Genomic DNA, 21,326 nt, shown 5'->3' on the forward strand with positions numbered 1-21,326 from the left:
ACCAGTGAGATACTACTGAAAAGGTCGCAGCCAAGTGCTTATTTTTCTCCTCTTTGCTGAAAACTCGTTCCAAATTTATCCTGCTCATTTCTTTTATTCTGGCATAAGTTCTCTTTTCTCTATTCTCTGGTATCTGTAAGTATCCTTCCATCACTAGATCTTGTACCTTCATTTACTAAGTAACTTATAAAGTCTCTGTATACATGGTAATGAGAATATTCTGTAGTTTATGCCTTTAAACATTGTCACATTGTAGTCATGGGCTCTTCTAGATAAACAAATCAAAGAAGAAAAGAGAGAGGGAAAAAGAAAAGGGGAGAGGGAATGAAAATATCTAGGGCAACACAGTATAGGAGGGTAGTTGGGTAACTGTGGAGGGCCTGGTGCAGCATTTCACATGTACTAGTGCTAATAACCACTTGAGTGGGTTAGTAAATGGATAAATGAAATGAAACAGAAAAGTCACTTTGGAGCCTTTAGTTACCTGTTATAGTTTTATCAAAAGAATCCTCTTCTACAGAGTAGTCTGTGCTTTGGTGTGTGCAGTTTGGGAAATAGATGAACAATAATTTTATGAAGAAAATATTTGATCTCAGGACTGATTGGTCACAGCAGAAAGCAAGCCACATTGCCCAACTCTGTGGCTCTAAAGAGCCTTCTGAGTGCTCCTTCCTCACACTCTTGGTTTACTACCAGCTCACACTTGACTATTGTGAGTTGTGAGTTACTTTCACCTTGCTTACAACTTTGCTTTCACTCATCGGTTTGTCTTTTCTTTCTAAAAGTATCTCTGTTTCTATTACTCTAAGAATGACATCACTGGTAGTTACTGTACTATGTTGTAGTGGCTACATAGAATATTCAGATGTATCAATGACCCACAGTTTTGGCCATTCAAGTTTTTTCAGTATATTGTAATTATAAACTATGCCTCCATGAGCAGATTTTTAGCTAAATCATTGTCATACCCATGATTATTTCCTTAAAAATATTTCATAAAAGTAGAATTACTAGGTCGAAGTGCTAGATGAATCTTAAATGGCAGTCTCCAAGCGCAATGATGAGTGATGGGAGAGAGGTTTAGGAAATGTCAGGATTTAATGGTATTCTCCCCCCAAATGTCATCTAGCCCAGGGTAATTTTAGGCAAAATATTCAAGTGGGAGGCAGGTTTTTTTGCCCATTGCTTTCAAGCATCTTTTTGTCTTCTATTTTCTTTCTTCAAAAACCCATTTTCTTCTTTCCTAAGCACTCTGTATTTTAAGTTATAAAGTTATGAAACTTATTCTAGGGAAGGATACAAAAAATTCATTTATGTTAAGATCTAAATGACTGAGAAGGCATTATTTATGATGTTAGGAACTGAACTTCTATTTTGGTAAGTCAGAAGGATGGACGTCTATGTATGGGGTTGAAACAGCCACTGAAGTGTTAACAAAAGAAGTCTTCCAGAGGCCCTGACCTCATATGCTTGGGCAGATGTTCAGTCCTGGTCAGGAAGCCACCCCCTCATGTATGATATCATGAGTATGTTTAGTATTTGTCCTTAATGATTATTTCCATGTGATGGGGTACAACCAATGATTACAGTAAAGGGATCTCATTTAATTCTGGTTCTTAGAAAAGAGCTACTATCATTAAAAATGACAGCCCCAGAAACTGGTTTTTGAAACCAACATAGGAAATTCTTGCTACCTCAGGATAATTATTAATGAGAAAAGGGTACTTAATATATGGCTACTTAAGATGACAGATCAGATTTCATAGTATATCAGTTTCTCATAAAATATGAGAAACTCTAGCTTCAAAGTAAAGTCAAAATGATAATTGCAGCTCTATACGAATTCTAAAAACAAAGGACCAATCATTAGTTGGTTTTTTTCTTTTTGGTATATTTTTTCTTAATGACTTTGTGACAGTATGACTTGGCATCCTTTATGGCATGTTTGACCTTTTCAGTACAAATGTGAAGTTGGTTATTTTAAAAAAATAGAGTTTCACCCAATTTTCCTCTTTTATTCGTTGCTACTTACATCATTGTCTTTTGAAATGCGTGTGGCATCAATGCTCAGCTGGTCTAAGTTAGCCGGATCCTCCTTTGTCAATCAGTGGCTTTGCTTGGTGATTTGAGCAGTTTCAGGCTAATGTTGAGAGGGCACATTTTTTAAAAAGTCAGTACATTAGAGAATATATTCATATCCTGCGGACTTTCACTTTCCTGCTTCAGCTTATAGCTGTAAGCATTCAAGTAATTAAGGCTTGGTTGAATATCAGTCTTTAGTCTCAATTTCTTGGTAGACATTAGGCAGTAGGATATTTGTGCTGAAGAGTACAGGGCTTCCCTTCCCTTCATGGTATGTAAAGTGAGGGCAAGACGGCATTTTAGTGTCTTCAAAGTCAGCAAAGCCAAATCTGGGCATAAGTTCTCTCTGAATTTGTGCTCACCCTCACACTTGGCTTCCGCCCTCTCCATTGTGAACAAGTCCTTATTTTGGAGTGTTGCTGCTGCCCGCAAGTGGGAATTTGACCATTCAGAAAAATAGTATCTTTGCCCTGGCCTATACCATAATAAACTGAATGACAGAAAAACAAATGTCACTTATTATAACATCGAGGTTTACTGTTTAAGTGATTAACTAAGAATCATTTGTATGATTAAATGCTGGAAAATAATTTGCTTTCCCTATGAACCTATAGCTTAGATCTCATTACACAGAAGTGCTGCATATTAGTTGAAGCAAATTAACATTCAAACACTTTCTGGAGTGGCTGCTAATCACAGGCTGTTAATTACTGTCATTACATTAGGCTGCAGTAGAGACTACCCGAAGAATCATTCTCATGATCTTGGTATTTGAAAGTGATCTTCACCAATAAAAACACATGTCAGACATACAGAAATTGCAAATTGCTGAAAGTGCTGACGGGGTTGAAAATTCCGCTGACTATAAGTACCCATCGAGTGATGGATGCATTCTTGACACAGTTTCAGTGTTTGGACTTAGGAAATAATGAGTATCAATGTCCTAGCAAGGGAATATGCAAAGATGAAGAAGCCCTTTTGTATCCTTAATTAAGGAAAGTAGTAGCAGAACTCGTTCACAGATAAGTGACTGTACATAATAATCATGTATTTATGTAAGGGACTGCTATGCTATATTACTGTAGTGGCAATTAGATTTTCACAAAGTCATTTTAATAAAAGGCGTACTTACATAATAAATAAACAAAACCGCTCATTTTCATGGCAGCCTCTCTAATTATACACTGGCTTAAAATAAAATGTTCTGCAATGCTAAGTTAAACATATAGACTCTAACTGCCTTCCACAATATGCCCCAATTCTTTTTTCACCCCACAGTCTCAGCCACCCCAGGAACTCTGCTAAAGAGGGAAAAGAGTATTGGTGCATTTTGCTTGTTCTGCCTAAGGAGGAATCATTTGAGGATTGAGAGGTCAAGTCTTCTGGATTCTACTGACCTGACTTCCTGTATTGTCCAGAAAGTTTTCTGCCCACCCTGTGGCTGCCAATAATTGGCATCACTCTAATGACAGTATGTGAACTAAGGTGCCAAGCAAACATGTAGGTTTTAGGCAATTCAATTTATTAGCCACACACGGAGGGAGCCCAAGGCACAAACCTTGGAAGGCTCATTTTTTTGCCTTCTAATTTTGGTTTATCAGTCTTTCCTTCATTCAACAAATATGTATCAAGTATTCCCTTTGTGGGAAATGAACCATTTATCATGAGAATTCTAAGAATTAGATATGTATCTTGCCTTTAAAGGACTTACAGTTTGGTGTAGGCAGTCATCTATCAGTGTAAGCCTGTGGTCCCAGCAGCAGAGTGAGTGATTTAAATGTATCTGGAATTCCTCTCTGATCCTGTAACTGTAGGCCACCACAGGGGACTAGCCCTAGCACCTCTAGTGTGGTTACACCAGTACCAAAGGAATCCCTGTCCTTCAGTTCACAGATAGGACACTGTCTCCTAAGGACTAATTAAGAAACGTCTACAGCTAGATGTTCCTTCCTCCTTCCTTCATTCTTTCCTTTATCTCTCCTTCCTTCTCCCCCTCCCTCCCTCCTTCTCTCCCTCCCTCCCTTCTTATTTATTCAGTGTTTTCTATGTGTTGGCTTCTGGGCATTTGAAAATGAACATGATGCATATAATCCCTCAATCTAGTGAACTTGCAATCTAGTGGGGACTACAGATAAGTAGACAGGCACTTCTAATCCATGTGTCCTCTGGTAGAGTATATCTACCATACAATGAGAATTCATGAGAAGGACGCACAGACTTGAAGTGGCAGGCTACCTGGCATTTATGGGAAGATGAACAATGAACAATGAGGGTTTGATGCGGGTAGGATGGGGCGGGTGTTCTAGTATGGCGTGTTGGAAGGACACAATGAAGTTTGATATGACTAGTTTAAAGAAAGCAAGATGGGACCAATGAAGGCTGATACTGGAAAAGTAGTGCTTATAAATATTAGGAAGAATTTAAGATTTATCCTAAGTATAACCTAAGGGAAGCAACTGTTGTTTTAAAATAGGGAGTGGCATGATCAAGTTGGGGGTTAAAAAGATTATTCTGGATTTTTCTGGAGGATGAATTCTAAAGGGGCAAAACTGATGGCAGAGAGAGCAGTTTGGATGCTATTGCAGTGGTGTGTGTGACTTGGGTATGGTGGTAGCAATATACATGGGGCTTCATTAGTAGGTGTGTATATATTGTGATGTGTGCATAAGTGCATTGTGTGTACATGCACGTAGGGTGGATTGGTCAGTTGTGGGAAAGGAAGAAGACAAGGAAGACCCTCAGGTTTTGGGGAGGATGGAGTTCTTATTCCCAGAATGAGGACCATGACAGGTTTTGTGGGGAGGAGGGGTTGTGATGAGTTTGGTTTTGACTATTGATCGTGATGTCTACTTTAAGGACTTCCAAGTGGAAATGTCCAGTAAATAGCTGGGTATGGAAGTCTGGGACCCAGAAGAAAGAACCAGTGTGAAGAATAGTCCTTGCCAATGTCCTTTGTGCTTATTTGCTTTTAGTTGCTTGGTTTTGCTACATTTCATCAACAGAGGCAGAGATTAAAGTCAGTGTTTTACTCAACAGTTTCTCTCCCAGCATGTGTGCATACCTTTTAATGATCTTGCTTTATGTATTATTAAATATAGGAAATTGTGCTCAGATATCATAAGCTTAATTTAAACTGACAGAAGCAAAAGGCATTATAAATTGAAGTTGCTATGCTTCCCTTTAATGCCTTTTAAGTTTCCTTTTATTAAAAGGAAATTTAAAAGAAGAAGTGTTTGCGTTCTTTTCCAGCAGTTGTATTTCTGGAATCTATCCAGTGTTGAGGCAAGTTCTTGACATAGTGTTGAAAGGGAGACTATAATAGACACAAATCAGCTTGGGGTGGATTTATGATACATTTTCCCCTCTTGACAAGAGTGGTAACATGTTTAATCATAAGAAAACACTTCAAGGGACTTGCAAACCTGGACCAGACTGGGTTTTCAGTCTACAAAGGATCCCTTGGCATTCTGTTCATTACTTTCCCCACTGAAGGTGTGCTTAGTATACAACATGCCAAACGACTAATAGGGATTTTTAGCAAGACTAGTTTCCCTGGGGAAAAACTGGGAGTGTGAAGTTGGTAGGTGGAGTCACCAAGATCTGCCTGCCAGTAAAAAAAGTGGAAGGGGTTTCTCCCCTCAGAGCAGTCCTATTAATATGCGAGACTCCAGACAATGACATCGCACAAATAAATTCATCCATGAACAGATTCCATTTCAAGATGGAGGCATCATCTTTTTATTACTAAGTCAAAGGGGAAGCCATGATGTCTGCTGGTTTAAGAGCTCACAGGACCTTGGGCCAGAGCGCCCCCACCCCCAGAGTTACAAGCTACCATGGCATATACTCTCATTTAAGAGGAGCATCCCAGCCAACTTTGGAGCATTTGGATGCTGCGTCTTCTCTTTCCCTTCCCAATAACCATTGGTAGTAACCATGGTAGGCACTGTACAGAGCTAAGCCAAGAGCTTGCTGAAGACTCAATTCCATGAACTCAGCAGTGTTCTCCACATGGGACCCACTCAGCCCCTCTGCTATGTGCAACTCTCCTCCAACTCCCAGTGTTTTTCAGGAGGTGAAAGCTGGCTGAAATTAATATTCAAATCAGCACATTCAACAGGACTCACATGATGACTGGCTGAAGTCTCTAGGGATTATTTTTGAAGAATTTCTCAGTGGTGGGGTCTGTGGACATTTAGGATATGACAGTATAAGGAAGGGCCCCATCCCCAGGAGTGAGAAGACAATTTTCTTCCTAGAGTTCCAAGTGCTGGGAGAAGATTTATAATTGTGAGGACACCTTGGGGACAGTCCCTAGCAAGCCTGGAGTTGGGGATATGTGGTAGATAATTTTGGGGGGGAACAGGTGGAAAGATAAACATTATCAATAGGTGGCAGATTCCAGCTGTGTTGCTGCTGGATTAAGTGGAGATTCCTCTATTTATACAAATTATGAATGAAAATGAATGGTAGATTTAAAGGTTTATGCTAATGCCAGGAGCCTCCTTTTCCTTCTATGGTTATGCTATCCTACTCATTACACAGCACCCAAAGAGCTGGTATTCACCCAGCTCTTTGGACCCAGATTGATCATTACCACATACTTTCCCCTAATGATGACTAAAATTTTCACCAACAGAGCTCTTAACCAATGAAAACCATATAAACTAGGTCTCAAACATAATTATCTGTTAACCAAGAAGCAGACACCTATTTGAATGACAGGCTTTAATAAGGCTGTAAATATTAATGTGTCTTTACTTTACCCTAAACAGTACTGAAGCATGTGAACTTCAACACAACTGAAACAATTTATTAGATCAGAATTATTCTCTCTTATACAACTAAGAGTGACTAGTGTGTCCCTGAGTATATTGTAAACAAATTTACATAACTTCTTCTAAATCTCAGTGCTTCAAACTCCCACATGCTGAGTATAACTAGAATGGAATTAAATATTTTTTGGTCTTTATATTCTTTTTTTTTAAAGATTTTTTTTTAAGATTTATTTATTTTTATACAAGAACCGGGGTATAGGCCAGATGCGCGGGAGGGTGAGAGGATTCACCAGAGACAGAGCGGGGAACAGAACAGGCAGATTGATGAAATACACTGCTGAGGGTAGCAGCGGGCGAGACAGGAGAGGTCTGCTTCGCCGGCTGACCGGGATCAAACCCACGCTGCAGAGGCTGCAGACAGCTTCACAGTGCGGCACTCAACTGCCTGCGCCACCAGGGAGGCCCTGGTCTTTATATTCTAAGTTTCTTAACATCAGTCCTCCTCCCCCAAGTCTTACACAGTTTTTCAAGTAAGTCTGATGTTTGTGAGATATATGGCATCTCACACACTTGATCAATTCATATTGTCATATGTGCTTACCCTCTGGCCTCCAGGAGCACTAGCTGGCTCTGACTGCCTGAAAACTGTTGTTCTCCCGAAGTTGAGAGCCTCCTTCTGGGTTTCCAGTCCTCAACTTGTCCTTGGGCTATATTCCTGCCATGAAAAAGACTTCAGCAAAATAATGCCTCTTTCTTCTTTCACTCAAGCCTAACCATGGATGAAAAACCCTTTCCTTAACCTTCACCTTTCCCCACCCCACTTGCCAAGAACTTGCTTGTGGTGTGCATGAACATAAGCACAAGAGCACACACACACACACACACACACCTGATAGACTGAATCATTGAACACGACTTCTCTGAAGGTTTTGAAATAATGGAATTGTGACTTCCTTCCATTATTCCAAAACCTTCAGAGGAGTCTTGTGTCTCTGTTACTTGGCAGTCACCATGTATGGACAGAGTGGAGCTGTGCAGTAAATGCCAGATGATTGTAGAACACAAATGGAAGAAAAGAGCAGTTTAATCCTGCCAGAGATGCTCCTATTTATGCTGAGAGTACAGCCTAGGGAAAATGCAAATTGTGATGGAAAAATGTGTGAAGCAAAACTCATTCTATTTTAGCTGAATGAAAAAGTCTAAATATATTACCAGATCTATTATCTAAGACTTCCTGAATGTTTTATATAATATACATTTCTAAAAAATAAAAGGTAAATGGCATAATAGATTTCATTTACTTTTTAATAACTTTTTATTTTGATATAGTTGCAATACTAGTACAATGAGCATTCATATATTCAAACAAAAGGTATATGGATGTTAATGTCCTTATCCATTTTCTTCCTTTTTTTCTCTATATAGATAAATACACCAAGATTATTTTCTGAATCATCTGACAGTAATTTGTGGACATTATGTCTCTTTACCCCTATATCCTTGTATTTCCTAAGAACAAGGACATTCTTTATAGATGCAGAGCATAATTAATTATCAGTATTAGGAAATTCAGCATTAAATACAATACTGTTATCTAATCACAGTCCACATGGAAATTTTGCTGGTTTCAACTACCCCCCTCCCCAGCTCAACACCCCAGGTTTCCATCCAGGATAACCAATTGCATTCAATTGTCACTTCTAACCTTAGGTTATTTTAATCTGCAATAGTGCCTCAGACTTATTTGTCTTTTACAGCCTTGAAATTTTGAAATGTACAGGCCAGCCATTTTGCAGAATGTCCTTACATTTGGATCTATCTGATGTGACCTCATGATTGGTTTCAATTTATACATCTTTGGCAGGGGTACCACAGAAGACTTAATATGTCCTTCTTAGTGAGTCATATCAAGAATCATAAGACAATATCTTTCCCCCACCCCCAGTATTGGTGATACCAATTTCAATAATTTGGTTAAGGTGGTCCTACCAGGTTTCCCTTTGTAAATTACTATTTTATCTTTGTAATTTATACACACTGTATAAGGAGATACTTCAAGATTGCTGAAATATCCTTTTTCTTAACATAATTTCACTCATTACTTTCAGCATTTTTGGTGATTCCTGTTCAAATCTATCATTGCTATGACTGTTGCAAATGGTTATTTTTGACTCAATTTTTTACATTTGTAAATATGGGTTTTACTGTAAGATGAACTTTTCCTACCCCCTTTTTTACTTCTCACTCATTAATTTATTCAAATCAATGTGAATTCTAGTCTCTCATAGAGTCTATTATTTTTGATCATTATTTATTTGGATGCTCAAATTGTCCCAGCTTTGGCCATTTGGAACGCCTTCAGCTGGCTCTTTATCTTTTATGACATGTCTGCAATATATCTTGATCACTTCTTTATTTTCAGATCCCCCTAAACATTTTAAACTTATTTTGTATTTTCTTCACCCTAGTTATTTCTCTAAGAAATTCTCCAATTTCTTTTGGTGTGAAATGTTACTTAGTAACCAAAATATGTGTGTGTATGTATGTATATAATATTTTAAATATATAGGATACATAATAAAGAATGTAACTATGTAATTCTTGTTACCTAAAAGTGTTATAGGTGTTGGAAGATTATGGGGAATTATGGCAGTAATCATAAATATGTGCCTACAAGATAGAGTCAGCTAGGCAGTACCCCATATGGGGGAGGTTAGATGTGGAGAAGGGGTGAAAAGTTGAAAGTCTGAAGATATTGTTGTTTTATCTGTTGAAGAAGTCCAGAAAGAGAAAAAATTTCAATAATTTCATAATGAACTCATTTTTATTCTTTTCTAGTTTATGGCATTGCTGAACTTACCAAAAGTTAAGCTTAATAATGCCCTAGGAAAAATGTGTTCCATATAAATAAGTAATATACAGAAGAAAATATAAAGCATTGACATATAAGGCAACACTCTGCACTTATTAATTTGTTTTATATGTGAAGAAACTAAGGTTCATGGAGATGGTGTAATTTGCTGGATATCAGATAGCTTAGTCCCAGAGACATGATTTACACCTAGTTTTGACATTTCTAAGTTCCCTTATTATGTTGCCTTGTCCAGTTTGTCAACACTACTTAAGTAAATTTTAAAAAAGATGTATTTCTGAGGATCCTTAACATAGGAACAAGTCCTTTGAGAATTCATATTTTTTTTACCTATTTAACTCAATAGTCTATAATGTATCAACCATAGCTATTATTTCTAGAAAATATTCTATGTGTTTACATATATTAATTTACTAAACTTTCAACAAACTTTATGAAATGGCTATCATCATCATCGTCATCATCATCATCCATTTATAAATAAGAGAACTTGGCCACGAAGAAAGGTTATCAGTGGTGGAACTCAGTTTGAACTTGAGTATGGTGACTCTACATCTACATTTTAATTCATTTCTCTCTACTCGGACCCATTAAGTGGTGTGGGGATGTTATCAGTTTGCTGGCTCCCTGAGACATACCAATTGGCTATTCCTCATCTCACCTATGGCAACAAGCTTCTAGTGCTGGAACAAGCCATTTCTGTTTCCTGTACCATCAACTCTCAACTAACTAGGGAAATTAAGGAAGCAGTAGCAAGATAGCTTACAAGTAATAGGTACTACTTTGGAATCTACAGTGATATTCTTCCCAATATATTGCCTTTTAAATCCATTCCTAACAATAAGATCTACTTTTATCAAGGTGAAATAAGTTATAAATTTGTTGGTGGGATGTGAGATGGCAAATTAGTGTTAGGATGTTATTATACATTGACTGCCTAGTAGAAAGTGCACTTCTAGACAACCCAGACTTTACCATGTTAAAGAAATCCAACAAAGACCAAGTCATCTGACTATGGCAAGTAGGAGTCAGGAGATAGGCTAAGATGGTGGTTACAAATGTGGGTGCTGGATTAGGCCACCCATGTCTGAATCCTGACTTCACCACTCCTTAGCTATGTGACTTTCAGCAAATTACTTAGCCTTTCCTTTTCTCAGTCAAGACATGTTGTACTGGGCCTCCCCGGTGGCGCAGCGGTTGAGCGCTGGGTTGCGAAGCTGCCCACAGCCTCTGTGGCGCCGGTTCAATCCCCGGCTGCTCCCCGGCCACCGGAGGAGGGGCCCATATGGCGCGCAGACCTCTCCTGCCGCCCGCTGCTCCCTTCAGCAGTGTACTTCGGTCCTTCTGCCTGCTCTGCTCCCTGCTCTGGCTCTGGTGAATTCTCTCACCCTCCCATGCTTCTGACTGTACCCAGTGCATGTATAAACAAAAACAAACAAACAAATAAATAAATTAAAAAATGCCTCTATTAAAAAAAAAATAATGTTTATAAAAAAAAAAAAAGACATGTTGTACCTTCATAACATTCCCCACTCATATTCTGCCATACATGGTATGTCATACTAGGGATTTGAGTGAGAATCTGGATACAGGAAGCTATGACTATGCAGATGTAAAAAATAACTAGGAACTTACTATACCCTTACTTCCTTCCTGCCTCTTCCCTCCACTCTGTATGTGAATGAAGAACTACTAATCTATGAAATACATAGTAGTTATATTCTGTATATTGTTTATAATGCTAGCTAACATGTAATCAACACGTTCAATATTGTATAATGGTTCAAACATCATACATGTTTGCTTTTTCAACCTGTGAACCTAATAGGTGTTTCTAATTGTTGGTGATTCAGGGACTTAGTCTCCTTCCAACTTATGGCTTCACCATCTTTAGTCTTGACATCTAAGTTCACTGGGCTTGTTCGCATCAAGTTGATAGAAGGGGAAAGAACATGGAGGATGCATCTGAGGAGTTTTTATGAGTTTGACCTGAAAGGAGCTTGCATAACATTCTGTGGCCTGGAGCTGAGCCATATGGTCAGTCTTAAGTGCAAGTAAGGTTGAAAGATGTCATCCAGTTGTATGCCCAGTAAGAAAAGAAAATGGATCTGGTGAAGAGTTTGTTAGTATCTGCAATGAATTACAGTAGCAAGATTAAGAAGAGAAGAAAAACAAAGCTTCTGACTTGCAATGCATGTTGCTGTAATTGTGAACAGCATAGTTCCGTACCTCTTTGTTCTGATCCCAGCCCTTTAGATTATACCTGCTGGTCAGTCATCCCCATCTGACTCTTGGACTGCCAAAACGAAATTACTATGGACATTTTCATCAAACAAATGTGACATTGTGTAAACTCTGCAAAAATTTGATCTAATATTTGTGATAGTATATATTGTATAGATCAGCACATTAACATAATATTACCATTACCAGAATGTGCAGAGGCCATTGTGAAAATACTACTGCACAAACAACCCATTGAGAGAAGTTAAATTTTGCATATGCTAGTGAGCATAAAATACATGGTTGCATTTGACTCTAATATGTGTTAATTATGAAAATCAGCTCCAAGCAAAGAAAGTCATAATAATTAAAAAACATCTTTTCATCTTAAAAAAGCTTCCCTCCACAAAGTATTTATGCACTCTAATGAAACAAATAAAAATAGCTATGACAAAGCCTAAATAATAACCCCTATTAAAATAGTATATACAATCCATAATATGTAATTATGTTGCACTTAAATAGCAACAGACATAAAACAAATCCATTTAGTGAGTAGAAATGAAATAGATAATAGATTATGAATGTTGCTATCCCCTTTATTTTTTTTAGTGTTTCTGATAAATATAAGTTGTGAAAAAAATACCACTTGGGCAAGATTTTCACTCCATTTTATACATTTAAATGTTTCAGAAGCTGAGATTCTGGCCACAAAACATCAAATAGGTTTGATATCATATGATCGTTCCAACCAACCATAGTAGCTGTTTAGAACATCGCATAGAATTGTGAAACTCTTTGTCCAGACTCACTGAGGAAACAGTGCCTTGGTCATCAATTAGTGATGTCTGCCTAGGCATAGCAATTTGGAGTAGTGGCATTCTTGTCAAATGTTTTCAGTACGGTTAGATATTCATAACATAGATTTGAGAAAAAAAGAATATAAGAAAAGGCCAAATTCATCCCTCCAATTTTAGGAACCAATAAGGGACAGCAGACAAATGCTAGAGTCAAAAGCAACATATAATGTATAAGGTTACATAAGCTGCTTTTTTGTTTGTTTGTTGTATTTCTATTATGTTCTTTGTCTATTAGTATTGTTCCCGCAGCTATCACAATGTAGCAGAGTCCTCAAAATGTAGCTATTTTCAATAACTTTAAGTTGCATACCTTAAATGCAACTTTGGTTTTCATAAATAAATGCAAAAACAATTTTTATAGGGAATGGCTATTCAATACCAAGAAAAAAAAAGAAATTCAAATATTCATTTGTTTAAAGTATTGGCAAGCTGGAAGAAGTTTGCATATAAAAATCTAAAATAAATATAATTTCAAAAATGTTAAAAACTACCAGATTTTAATCCTAATTACATGGAAAATTCATAGTGGAATTTTTTTTTTTTTATTTATTTATTTTGTTTGTTTTGTTTATACATGCACTGGGTACAGTCAGAAGCGCGGGAGGGTGAGAGAATTCACCAGAGCCAGAGCGGGGAGCAGAGCAGGCAGAAGGACCGAAGTACACTGCTGAGGGGAGCAGCGGGCGGCAGGAGAGGTCTGCGCGCCATGTGGGATCCTCCGCCGGTGGCCGGGAAGCAGCCGGGGATCGAACCGGCGCCGCAGAGGCCGCGGGCAGCTTCGCAACCCAGCGCTCAACCGCTGCGCCACCGGGGAGGCCCCATAGTGGAATTTTCTTGAGAATCAAGCATTTTTGAGGACAGAGCCAGGGGTAGTTTCATGCTTTTGGCATTCAGAGCAGACTTGCATCAAAAATTCTCACAGAAGGTTTCACTCTCCCCCTTATTACTTAGAAGAAAGAAGGCATGCATTTGTTCACTTTTTAAAATTGTTTACTTCTTGTATTTTTTTGTTTGGGGCCAATTTGAATTTAATCCTAAATAACCACTTCTTCTTGAACCCCTGACCTCCCACCTCCTTTCCTCAATGAATCATCTTTGCCTTGAGGAAAGCTCTTTGCTACATGTAGTTTGACAAATTGCATTTATCTGCATTATCTCATGTTCCTAATATGTCTGCACATTCACTGACCCCAAGACTTTCCTCTCTAAAACAGAAGGTTTCCCTGGCACACAGCCTTACATATTCACTCTAATATGGAGCTCTTGCTGACCTTACAGCTTAAGCTGTAGAAAGTTACTTTTCACTCGTTTGTTAAGTATTTCCATTTTAGCATGGTAACATATCCCCAGCTGCTTTATTTCTAAAAGGAAAAATAACTCCCCTTTCCCTCCCACTTGAACCTACATTTTAAACAAACTAGAACAGATTTAGAACATAGATATGGAGTAGTTTTTAATGCAATTTACTGAATAAGGGTGACTTTATTGTCACATATTTTGAATTCCCACTATTCTTTATTTTTATAGCTTCATGGTGACCTACAAAGTTCAAGTTCTGATTTTTCTCTTTCTCACAGCAGCTGAGTTATTCCTTTTCTTTTGGAGAGGGGAAGACCTGCATCATATCTCTTTTATTCAACTGTAAAAGTGGTTTAAATGAATTTTAAATGTTCTTCACATGTGCAAATATAGATGATGACAATATAAGGAAAAGTTACTGATGATAAACTACATGGTTGGTAGATTTAAAATGTTCTGTAAAATTTTAATTTCATCCATCACCAGAATACCAGTCTTCTCCCCACATTGCCAGTCACCAAGCATAAAAAATTCTCAGACCCCTACTGAAAATTTGAGAACTTAACTGCAGAAAATATGGAGGAATAAAACTCATCAGAGATCAGCCTAGAATGGACTTGTACAGCACCTTGGTCAGGCACTGGCCAACACTTCTTTATTGTCCTGTTTTGATTCTAACACACACACACACACACACAAATTATATAGATTCTACTCTCATTAATATATATGACACACATATTGTATATGCATACAATATATATCACAAAATATATCATGTATTAGAATATGTAGAATACATACAAAAGTATGTATGCATATAGGTATTAATCCATGTATATATTAGACTCAAAACAGGAGAATCAAGGAGAATTTGTGGCTATCAAAATTTTAGTGGTTAAGTGATTAGTAACAGCAGAAACTGAAAAAAGTCAATTGTAGACATGCTGTGGGGAGAAGATAGGTGTCTTTGGATGAGGCTAAAATTTCATAGAATATTTAAAATATATATTTAAATCTCATATGTTTAATATATTCAAATCTAATATATATATAATTTTTGATTTTCTCTTCAAAGATTAATCAATTTCTATTGCCACCCCCTATTAAATCTGCTTTTGAATAATTGATTTTATTTAATTGCCTATTATTAACCAGTTTGTTTTTATTGATAATTTGATTTGCTACAGGAGTAGGGACCTCTGCAGGGCAAGAGGTATAACCATCTGTAGAAGTGCTAAGGAGAGACCGATTGAAGAGCCAAGGATGAGCTAGAGATCAACCAGAAATTGGTCCGCAGTGAGATAAATAGCAGGCCTTTATCATCTCTGAGCACTTTCCAAACATACAAATCAATAACAATTAAAGCAGATTATGAAAAGGCAATACTGGGCAGTTAAATCTTTGGACTTGATTTAAACTGGGCTGAAGGCTTTCATATGGAAATTGACTCCATGGAGAGGGTTCAAAGTTTGTCAGAAAGGATAATTTAGGGCTGTAGTTGGGATAAGGCTTAGAAGCATAGCTAATAGCTTATCATAATCATAAACTGTATATACAGAGGCATATATGTTTTTTGGCAGATGAGGACTACTCTATATCAAAAATCAGCATAACCCGATGAACTTCATGTTGTTTATTGTAGTCTTTTTCAGGGTGTTATTTGCCCTTTCCTGCCCACCTGTAATATGATGGTTATTGCTGGCTCCTGGGAGAACTCTGGAACTGGAACTCAAAGGAAATTGTTGACTTCACAGAAAGTATCAGGGAAACTAAACAAATTAAACTAAACTAAAATGAATTACTTCTCTGGGCTGATATCCTGCAATAATGTTTGAGCAGCAGAATATAGATATACTACTATCCTATTATCTTGGCCAAATGGAAGGGCATTTCTCCAAAGATCATGCAAATCCCAATTTCCTGATGTTTTGTAACTTTTATATCTTTGGGAAAACCCATCTATCAGTGAAGGCAGTTAAGGTGAGAGAAAACAAAAGGACCTGGTAAATCTGTCTCTGGGTTGACAGAGTTAGGAGAGCCAAGGTGGTAGACATTGCTTGTAGAGAGAAGCTCAGAGGTTGGAGGAGACTGAGGTAGTTTCAAAGGTGAAAGGTCCATCAAATTTCATTAAATCATTCTGCTTGTCAGAAGAGGGACGCTGGAGGCTACACAAGTGAAGGGCAGAATGGCCGTGGGCTTCTGGGGAGAGGCAGAGTCTTTATATAGCTTTGGGGTCCTTTCATTGCTAAACAGCTGATTAACAAATAGGGCACACCGAGGCACTGATGGGTTTGCTCCCCAACTCCCCAGTCATCCCTGACTAGGCCTCCATGTATCCTCCTTGCTTACTTTTATGGCTTAGTCAGCTTTATCCCACACACTGTTAAGTGCAGGGTCTTTCTGCAAAATTCTCTCGAACAGGGTTAGTCTATTCTGTCTGTGCATCTGTGGCAGCCAGTGTAGGAGCCATTTACTCCTACAGCCCTTAGAGCACTGCAAGGTCATTATCTGTGTAGACACCTGCTGTCCCCACCTGCTGGCCAGTTCCAGAATGGCAGCTGTCTGCCCCAACGCTTCACACACTCACTGCTGGGTTCAAAGTAGCTATTCTCTCCCTCCTAGACTTTCCCATTTTAGGAACCGGGCACCCTGTCTTCTAGTCATTCAGGTCCTGAGCTCAGGAGTCATTCTGGATTCTTGTCTTTCTCTTTCCAACCTCATTCACGAATTCAAAATCATCTAGACCTGCAACATATAAACCAGTGGTTCCCGACTCTGAGAAATACTTGGGAGATTTAAAACCAAATACGGATGCTTTGACCTTACATCAAACTAATTAAATGTGGTGGTGAATGGTGAGGCCACCTAGGTATTAAAAATTCAAAACAAACAAAAACTCCTTAATGCTGATTTCTACTGAATCTGATGCATAGCCAGGGCCAGGAATCTGAATGCAGGTGCTATTTTGGGCATGTGATAAATTCCCAGTCCTCAGCCTGCCTTTGTCTCCCTCTTGCACTTCCCACCTGCTGACCTTACCTGCTCCCTCTGTGCTTTTTCAGTGCCTGTGAAGTACTTACTGAGAGCTTACCCTGAACAAGACATAGTGCAAAACACTATGTTGGCTTGAGGAAGGGCTGGTTTCATACCCGTTAATCGGATGAGGAAATGGAAATTAGAGAGGTTAAGTAATTGTTCTGATAATAAAGAGTCAAATAGCCTAGCTGGAATTTAAACTCAGGTTTTCTCTCCTTTCTTGCAGTTTCTTTGCTTTACTGTGCAGACTCATCTAAGTCTGACCCACTTGGAGCTTCTAATATCCACTCCTAGTACCCATCTCTTTTCCAGACAGTTTGTCTTCCTCACATAATTAGCCCCAACTATTGCCCCCAACTTCTAGGACCCCTTTAATGTACATTTGGGTGTTCATTAGAATAATTTAGCACCAGCCTTTAAGATCTATAGCTGATGTTGCACAAAATGGGGACATCATCTTGGCATTACTCATTATGACCTCATAATTACTAACAAACTTCAAGTCATTTGCTCCAGATTTGATGTCTTTTTAGAGGCTATTCATGGGTTTTCCACAAAAGGAGCTCTTGAGAGAACCTGTTTACTTTGAATTTAGAGGTGTACCCTTCCACTCCCCCACTTGTGGGATGCCAACCTATGAGGTCAGTGAGAGAGGCCTTCCTTGGAGCTGCTGAAGCTTTTGCTTTCAGAAGTGACATGGTCTGTATGACCCCAATTTCTTTCCTAGATGGAGCTGCTTTTTGCTTTAAAAGTTGCTGCCCGCACTGAAAAAAGGTGAAGTGAATATGTGGAGCTGATCTACAAAGAACTTTGCTCCTGGGTTCCCAAGGACACATGAATATCAAAATAAAATTAAGGCTGAAGTGTTCAACCCAAGTTCATCCCTTTAAGGTGACACAGGTGACTTACTCTTCCACCTTCTGCTCCACCCAAGCCCTTTGCCTTTGCCAGGTAGTCTCAAACATGTACTTCTCACTGATTGAAACCTTGCTCCTTCCAGCTCAGGTCCAACTCTGCTCCTTCCTTTTCTCTCTGGGAGGCTTATCTAGGGTGAATGTTTGCTCAGGAGCCTGTACTCTATTGATCATAGACTGTGTGAGCTATGGAGTCTGAACATAAAGAAGGTACTTTATTTATTTATTTATTTTAAAAGTTTTTTGTTTTGTTTTGTGTTTTAGATTTATTTATTATTTATTTATACAAGCTCTGGGTACAGTCAGAAGCGCGGGAGGGTGAGAGAATTCACCAGAGCCAGAGTGGGGAGCAGAGCAGGCAGAAGGACCAAAGTACACTGCTGAGGGGAGCAGCGGGCGGCAGGAGAGGTCTGCGTGCCATGTGGGACCCTCCTCTGGTGGCCGGGGAGCAGCCGGGGATCGAACTGGCACTGCAGAGGCTGCGGGCAGCTTCGCAACCCAGGGCTCAACCACTGCGCCACCAGGGAGGCCCAAGAAGGTACTTTAAAAGTCCTGAATTGTGAGCTCAGTCTGTCACTTTAGGTCCCCACTGAAAAAAACTGGTGCATCAGGGAGAATGAACATGCCAGCAAGGCCTTATAGCTTGTCTTCTTAAGGGCAGCATGAGAAAGAACTTATATAGATGGACTCTTAAGAGCTCCCATAGCTTCCTGCATCCGAACCTACTAGGCATTCAGCATTAGGGACTACCATTTTACAAATTTATATTAAATATTCTACATCAAAGTGAATTATTTGTAGCTAAGAATGGTACTCCTAGGGGGAGTGGGAATTGCATACATTGTGCAAAAATGAAAAATGATGCAAAAAATATATAAAATAAAATAAAATTAAAAAAGAATGGTACTCCTACACTATGCCATAGTCCCCACCATTCCTATTGCCTTCTGATGCCACTAATGAGCCCCAACTCTCCCCAAATTACCATGTATGCATAAGAGAGTCTTCATCCTGGCCCACTGCACTCATGGGCCTCTGCAACTAGGTATTGGCTCCTTGAGCACATAGGAACAGGGACTGGAGTTCACTTGTACAGATTTCCCCCCTCCAAGGCCTAGAACAGTGCCTAGAATGCAAAAATTGCTCAGTATAAGCATGTTGAGTAATGAATGATGATTAAAAATGATAGGATATAATTCCTCTTGATCTTATCACTTAAGTTCTCTAAAAAGACCACTTTTCAGCTGCATTTTCAGACCTCTCTTGATTTACCAACTGTCTTTCTGCTCCAATTTGGAAATTAAACTTTCTTTTTAAAATTAGTTGTGAAAGGTATAAAGCACAAATAGCCTGGTAGAGGTAAAGCACTGAGTGATTTGGCTTCAAATAAGCATAAAAATCAGCTCTCCATTCTTCTTTTTAATACAAATTGAGAGTATTAGATAGCAAAAGTCACTGGGATTCTGGACTCAGGGAAGACATGATGAGGATGACATGATAGGAATTTATACAGTAAGAAGCTGACTATGTTCATCTTCACTAATATAGTAAAACAAGAATTGTGGACAGAGATATGTTTTCTATGTGCTAATGTGAAGGTCTCCATTTTGCAGGAATTATATTTGTGTGTCTCTGGATAACTTTAACCCTTATCTTTACTGCTAAAGTGTTTTATTATGGAAAGACAAAATAGATATGTAATGAAAATGATCTAGCCCTAGTACCTCTATTATTCACTGAATATTTAAGAAGCCAGTAAAATAAGAGCAAATTAAACACAAAGTAAGCAGAAAAAGTCAAAGCAAAAGTTACTGAAAAGACAACAGAAAAGAATAGAGGAAATCTATGAAACCAGAAAATGGTTTGGCGTATATAAACATAATTGACAAGTCTTTAGACAGTGAGAGGTGAGAGTAAGAAGGAAGACACAAATAGCCATTATCAAGAATTTTAGGGCCTCCCCTGGTGGTGCAGTGGTTGAGCGCTGGGCTGCGAGGCTGCCCGCATTCTCTGCAGCGCTGGTTTGATCCCCGGCTGCTGGTGAGGGTCCCACAAAAAAATATAAAAGAATTTTACAGATATGAAAAGGATATTAATTTTACAGATATTAAAAGGACAGTAAGGGAGTGTAATGAAGAAAAACTTTATGCCTAAAAACTTGACAACTTGATTGACTAGGACAAATGACTTGAAAGATACATAAAAGCTTATTGAGGAAGAACTAGATAAACTGAATAGTCCTGTACTTATTAAAAATTTATATATGTGGTTAGAAATTTCCCCACAAGGAAAAATCAAGGCCAAATGGTTTCACTGATGAATTCTACCCAAAATTTAAGGTACAGTTATAACATGGGCACACGTTGAAAACATGCGAGTAAAACAAACCAGTCACAAGGGAACATACTGTATGATTCCATTTGTATGAGATGTCCAGAACAGGCAACTCTATAGAGACAGAATGTACATTGTCTTTCTGTTTAGAATTAGAGGTACCTAGCGGTAGAGGTGATGGGGAGATTGAATAATGGCTAGAGGGTGCAGTGTTTCTTTTGGGGGCAATGAACATGTTTAAAATTTGAGTGTGTAGAAGGTCTACAACTCTGTATACATTAAAGACCATTGAGCCATTAAATGAGTGACTTGTATGATGTGTGAACTATATCTCAACAAAATTTTTTTAAAGATTTATTTATTTATTTATTTATTCATTCATTCATTCATTTATGCAAGCACTGGGTACAGTCAGAAGCACGGGAGGATGAGAGAATTCACCAGAGCCAGAGTGGGGAGCAGAGCAGGCAGAAGGACCAAAGTACACTGCTGAGGGGAGCAGCGGGCAGCAGGACAGTTCTGCGTGCCATGTGGGACCCTCCTCTGGTGGCCGGGGAGCAGCCGGGAATTGAACCAGTGCTGCAGAGGCTGTGGGCAGCTTCGCAACCCAGCGCTCAACCGCTGAGCCACCGGGGAAACCCTCAATAAAACTTTTTTTATTAAAAAGTGGAGGGCCTCTCTGGTGGTGCAGTAGGTTGAGCGCAGTGCTGTGAAGCTGTCTGCAGCCTCTGCAGAATGGGTTCGATTCCCGGCCGGCCAGGGAGATTCCCACATGGTGAGGCAGACCTCTCTTATCTCGCCCTCTGCTCCCCTCAGCAGTGTGTTTCAATCAGTCTGCCTGTCCTGCTCCCCACTCTGTCTCTGGTGAATTCTTTCACCCTCCCACACCTCTGGCCTGTACCCCAGTGCTTGTGTAAATAAATAA

The sequence above is a fragment of the Talpa occidentalis genome, unplaced genomic scaffold, assembly GCF_014898055.3.
Source record: "Talpa occidentalis isolate TD23 unplaced genomic scaffold, MPIMG_talOcc4v2.1 talOcc4.3, whole genome shotgun sequence".
NCBI classification, from domain to species: Eukaryota; Metazoa; Chordata; class Mammalia; order Eulipotyphla; family Talpidae; genus Talpa; species Talpa occidentalis.